Here is a 6073-nt window from a genome sequence, read left to right as displayed (position 1 = left end):
GGCCTCGCTCCCCCCGCGGGGGAAGCGGCGGCGCTCGCCTCAGCGCCGCGCCTGGAGCCAGTGGCCCCGCCGCGCTTCAGCCGCCCCTCCCCCAGCACCGAGGCCGCCACGCGCGAAAAGCGAGCCCCGAGCGACCCCTCAGCCCCTGCCCCCGAGCGAGCTGGGATCCCCACGCACCACCAGCCGCGCCCGCTCCGCTGCCCGGCCCGCCACGGGCGGAGGACCGGGGGCCCTACCACGCTGCAGTGCGGAGCGCGCCCAACGCCGCCATTTTAGCCGCCGCGCCGCGCGGCCCGCTAGTCTCTCCAGCGCCCCCTAACGGGCTCGGGGCAACGGCCGCGCCGCGCGCAGGCGGCGGGGCAACGGCCGCAGAGCGCCGCGCGCGGGCCTGAGGCGGTGCCTCTCACACAGGCGGCTGCGGGGCCTGTTGGCTTTCCTGTCTCCGGGGCGTTACGGGGTGGAGAGCCAGAGCCCGGGCCCGCGGCGTCGGGCGGAACGGAAGAGCTGTGCCCGGGCTGAGGGACAAACAGGGCAAAGGCCTAGCAGCAGCAGGTGCTGTGAGACCCGCGGCGGGAGGCTGCGGGAAGCAGGAGTCTCGGGCTGTGCTTTGCCGGTGGCTTTTTCTTCTCTTGTCTGCACCCCCTCCTCTTCTTGTGCGTCGTCCCTTTTATCCGGTCCCGACTGTGTTTACAGCCACTCCACGAAAACCGTCTGGTTGTGGTAAACAAAACGTTGTGGATAGTGGACGTGAAGCATTGAGGAGACCTAGCTGGAAGAGCAGGGCTTGTTGCTAACAGCGAGCCTGAAAAGAGTATGAATGACCCCTACAGACTGTCCCTTTACTAAAAATTTTAAAAAACCTTCAGTCGATGTTAAACATCTTTCTGACTTCCCCTCAAACACATCCTGCCAGTTTTGAGGCGCGGCCCTGCCCGCACGGGGCGAGGCCGCACAGCCCCCGCCGGTGGCAGCCCTCCAGCTCCCCACTTCATGAACACCGGTTCTGAAACATCAGACCTTGTTTGGAGATAAGCAGCCTTAAGACTTCTGATTGGCAACCTCGTACTTCTGTAAATCCAGCTGCAGCATATGTTGCGATAGAAAATTTCCTTATGTCAATTTATTTCGAGGTTAATAAAGGCAGAGACTCTTGCTTATAGTCCACATAAATATTTATATTAATAATAAATAATACATAATTATACATTTGTAAATTCAGGGACACAACAATAAGCCAGCTTGCCTGGCTAATAGGTAATGACACCTTTGGATACTAGTTCGATTTGCAATGCTCATTTGTGCCTTTTAAGTTGTTTCTTCACTGACATTTAGGAGAGGAAACTAGGAGAAAATTTTACATCCAAAGAGAATTGGATGCCGTCATATTGTCCTATATTCCTGCCATCTCCCATTCTATAATTTTGAATATCTTTTAAGCGTAGGGTATTTGGAAGTATGTTATTTTGATAGGTACTTATTAATTGCTGCATTTCAACTAGAACTGGTTAGTTTTCAGTCTGACTCCCTTTTCTAATTCTCAGGTTTTTTCTTTGCCCGTAGTGACATTTTAAAATTATATTTGACTAGTGAAAAGATCTGTTAGAGGACATGAGCTCTGCAGATAGTGTTTAAAGATACGCTAAAGCAGAGTGAGCATAATGCTAATTTTCCATGACAACTAACTTGTCCAAACAAGCAGTGGATAACTGCCTGGACTTGTCCATTGGCCAAATACAGATTCTCAGCAACCATGACACCTTGTAAAAATTCCAGCAATGGTTTGAACCTAGATATTTGTGTGATGATGGATTTTCAAGACGAGCTTGTTATCCCTCTAGAGCATAAAGCTGAAGGTCTAGTGAGGGACAGCCAAGAAGCTACCAGAATTTTGCAAAGCGTGCTTACCTCCTGTTAGCACTGGAGTTGCAAGGCAAACAGAAATCTGGTTTAAGTGGAATGTCCTGGTGCTGGCAAAGTCAGATATCTGCTCATCTCCACCCAGCACCCCAATTACTGAAATCCTTAGCTACCTAGGTTCATCATTAGGAGAAAATTCCGGCTACACAAAAATGCAAGAGGATAGAACCAAATGGCTACTTTCAGTTGATTGTAACACTGAACAGCAGTATTATTGATGCTCAATCTTGTCCTGATGTGGCATGAAAACTATTTAATTCCTATACAAAATGCATTTTACTGACCTGAAGCAAAACAAAAATAGAGTGTTTATGTAGTGCTCCAAAAAATATATCACATTATTAAGCCTTGGCTTAAGCACAGTATCATTTTTCTAAGGCTGTGTGGAAATCAAGGTGCTTTTTAAATTAGCAATAACTTTTCCACGGCCCAAGACTTACCAAACTGGTAACTATGACTTTCTTTTCCCAATTCTCAACCAATAAGTGTCTTGTGACCAATGACTTTGAGATTAAATTGTTACTCTTTAAATAATAACTTCCCTTACCAATTCATTAACTGCTAAGGATAAAAAAAAGCCAAAACCTGTTTCTGTCTAGAATTTTTATCAGTCTTCAAGGACAATCTTATCTCTTTTCTCAGACAGACTAATCTCAAGTAAGGGGAGGCTGCGAGTAGGTAAAACATGCTGTCTGTGCTTGCTTAGGGAGATAGGGGAATATTTTCTGACATGCTGTGCTGCACCACTTCTGTTCTGTTTGTCACTAGTTTGTCACTAATACAGCACATGCTATGTCATCAACATGCATAATTATTTTCTTATGCTTGATAATTCTGGACAAATATAATTAAAGTTTTACTTGAAGGGTGAGTAATAAGCTTGTATATTTATGAGAGCTGACTTCCCCACTATTTCAAGGTCGTAAAAAGAAAAGGAGACATCACTACGGGAAGACCCCACCTGTGTGTTTTATTTCTAATAGTACAGAAAGTATCTGGAGCAGATGTGGCCCAACTGCCTTAACTGGAGATACCCACTTTACATTGTAGTTAACTAACATGGCATGAGACCCTTTTTAATATAAATTCAGATTCTAACTGTAGACATTTCATTGTTTAATGCTTGCAAGCTGAATTCTTTTCTGAAATGGATCTTGTCTACCTATAGGCGCATATGCCAGAGGAAAGATGGGCTGCTGTGCTGCAGGGGTGCCCAACTCAAGTGAACGGATGGACAGTTACAGACTTCAATTTCAGATTTTTATTCCTCACCATAATTTTTTTTTTTTCCCCCCCAACATGTCCTACTTATCCCTTCCTGGCTGCTGCCTAGTCAGCATCCAGCACATACATGAAATGGTCCGAAGTTCCCAGATGCTGATCAGAGGCATGGGTGGCCAGCGTTTGTCAGGTCTTATCTCCAACCTGTTTGCTGCTTCTTGGCTATCAGATGAGTTAACCTCATGTGCTGTCTATCAACTGCTCCCAGACAAAAAAAAAAAAAATTTCAAAAAAAGGCTCTAGGGCCTTACGTTATGCTGATGTATCCTTTCCGAAGCCTTAGACTGCATCTCTTGTTAGTGCAACACAAAGCTGTGATCAGTCATGTGCTGCAGATTGTCAGGCAGGGCAAGATAAAAGGACAGAAGGAAAAGGATGCTGAAATGCAGCTGGGGCACGTGTGGCTTAATGGGGCTTTCTGCGAGGCCTGTCTGCTGCAGCCGTGACCACATGCCAGACAGTGGGTCAGTACACTTCTGTACAAATAGAAGAGAAAGAATTTTGTTGTTTTCTTGACATTATTGTTTTGTTGTATAAGAAAAAGCACATCGATAAGAAATCCTCATGCCAGCAATAGCATATTTGGTTCAGAGAACTTCTACTTCATAAGCTAAGACCTTTCCCAATGGAGAGGTCTGTCAGTATGTATAGTACCACCACCAGAAACTTCTTAACTGTAAATGACACTCAAATTCTACTAAACAAAAAGGGGACACAGCCTTCCTGGGGGCAATTTTGAACAGGCAGCAATGACAAGCAGGAATCAAGAGCAAGGCTCGTAACAGCATTGGGAACCCAAAGACCACCTGCAATGCTATTGCAGCTATTTAAAAAGGGAACACTAAGCTGTACTTTGCTGTTAAGCTTGTGTTTTTCTGGTGTGCAGGAGCTGTGTTCTTGAGCTGCTTGGGGCTGCGCTGCCCTTCCCAACAATCCCAGCTGCTCTGCAGACTGGGTGGCACAGCAGGCATTCTGCAGCTTCACCTGCATCTGCACCCTGGGCTTAAATACCTGCAGTATTTTATGGGTGGTTTGGATATGAAATCGGCAGTTTCCTACATTTTCATAACTTCAGATTCAACCTTTTTTATTTTGAAAAATGTAAAATTACTTCAGGTGGACTGGCAAAGATAGTCTCAAACAAAATGTTTTTCTAGCAGCTGTTCACAAGCTCTTACCTCCCTCCCGCAGGCACTCAGTTCAGGTGCGCCCTGCTCTTGCGAGCATTAAGTACAGGCTGCTTCAAAATCACCTGGAGCTGGAACAATCCCACATCAGAAGGCAGAAGTTCTTCTGCTTTTGTTTAGTTGGCGTACGCATTCCTTCGTGCATCTGGGAGACACTGGTAGTCTGTCTGTCCAAATCTGATTCCTATTTGGTAGCAGCTCAATCAGCCACAAGCAAAATTAAACAAAACAATAGTGTATGCCTTCTGAAGGGAGGCCAACTGGCAAAAATATAAAGCAATTACCTTGAACTTCTGCTTAGAAGTGCTCAATATCTAACACAGAATGAAAGGTTTGGGTGTTTTTTTCCCCTCTAGTTTTCTGTTTAGTCCTCACTTTTGAAAGAAGATCGTAGAACAATTTTAAAGAACTGAAAGGGGAAAAATCTCAGGAAAAGGCTCTTCTTATTCAATAGTTTTGGTTACGAACATCATTGAGTGAAGAAACGTGTTTTTCTTCTACTGTTGTTAAGCAGGGGTGAAGTATGTGGCTAGATTGTGACCAGTTCCTGCTTTACTAATCTGTAGCTGTGAAAATTAAATAATCCAGTGATCTCTCCTTTCTTTGTAGGAGTACTTGATTGCATATAATTAGATTAGAGAAAGCCTCAATTTAACAATGGTCATCTGCCTTGTTTAGGCAAAGTAGGATGACCCCAGCTGAGTTTAGAACTGTTCTTTTAATTCAGTGTTCGTTTGTCATTCAAATGTACTACTCGGTCTAGCACAAAACAGATTTCTGTTCAAATGTACTACTCAGTCTAGCACAAAACACATTTCTGTTCAAGGGAGTGGCCCAGAAGGGTGTGTGGGGTGTACACAGGCTAATAGGACTCACGTGGAAGACTGAGATGTCTTTCAGAAGCTCCTGAGGAAACACTGGAATGTATTCAGGGACAACCTAGATCTAGGAGAGGCTGAGAGCAAACATAGCATGCAATCCAAATCCAGTCTGTTTGGGATGGACAGAACTACAGTTGATGTTGTGGTCTGGCCTGAAAGTACTATTAAAGTCAGGCTGCGGTTTGGGTTAGAGCAGGGGAAGACAAAAAATTGATTTTGTCTGGCTGTTACTTCAACTGTTTGTTACTAACAACAAAACCCAGCAGGGTGTTATATTACATAAGCGGCTTCTTAACTCAGACCCATTCTATACATCTGATCATGTATCTCCTAGAATTGTCCCAACCTTGCTAACCCATTTGTCCACATGTCCCCTGCATGCTTCCATTCTTGCTTTCTAGCTGCCTGTTATACAAGGAATATATCCTTTATTTTGGACCACAAAGACACTGTACCATCCTCCCTTGCACACCTTCTTGTGGTCTGCTCCACAATTTAACGTTTGGTCGATGCAGCCTTACTGACTGGTGTATGATTTTACTTGATGCAGAACGAGCTATCTATTCCTGAGAAAAGCCTCAGCACTCTCCTTTTGCTAATACAATTGATTCTGCTGATGAATTACAAAGTCACCTTTCTGCTGGTATCACATGGCTCTCTACTTTTGAGAGCGTAGCTTTGTCAGTACAGCTTTTAACATACAGTTTGCAGCACGTGCAGTTAAACAACAGTGCCGGTAGCTAGACAAGTAGTTTGGAGCATTTACTAGAGGCATTACTAGTGTCCGGGGTAGCCTCGACTTGAAAC

This window comes from Gavia stellata, chromosome 4 (genome assembly GCF_030936135.1).
Source record: "Gavia stellata isolate bGavSte3 chromosome 4, bGavSte3.hap2, whole genome shotgun sequence".
Taxonomy (NCBI): domain Eukaryota; kingdom Metazoa; phylum Chordata; class Aves; order Gaviiformes; family Gaviidae; genus Gavia; species Gavia stellata.
The sequence above is the reverse complement of the archived record's forward strand: the minus strand, read 5'-3'. Positions refer to the sequence as shown.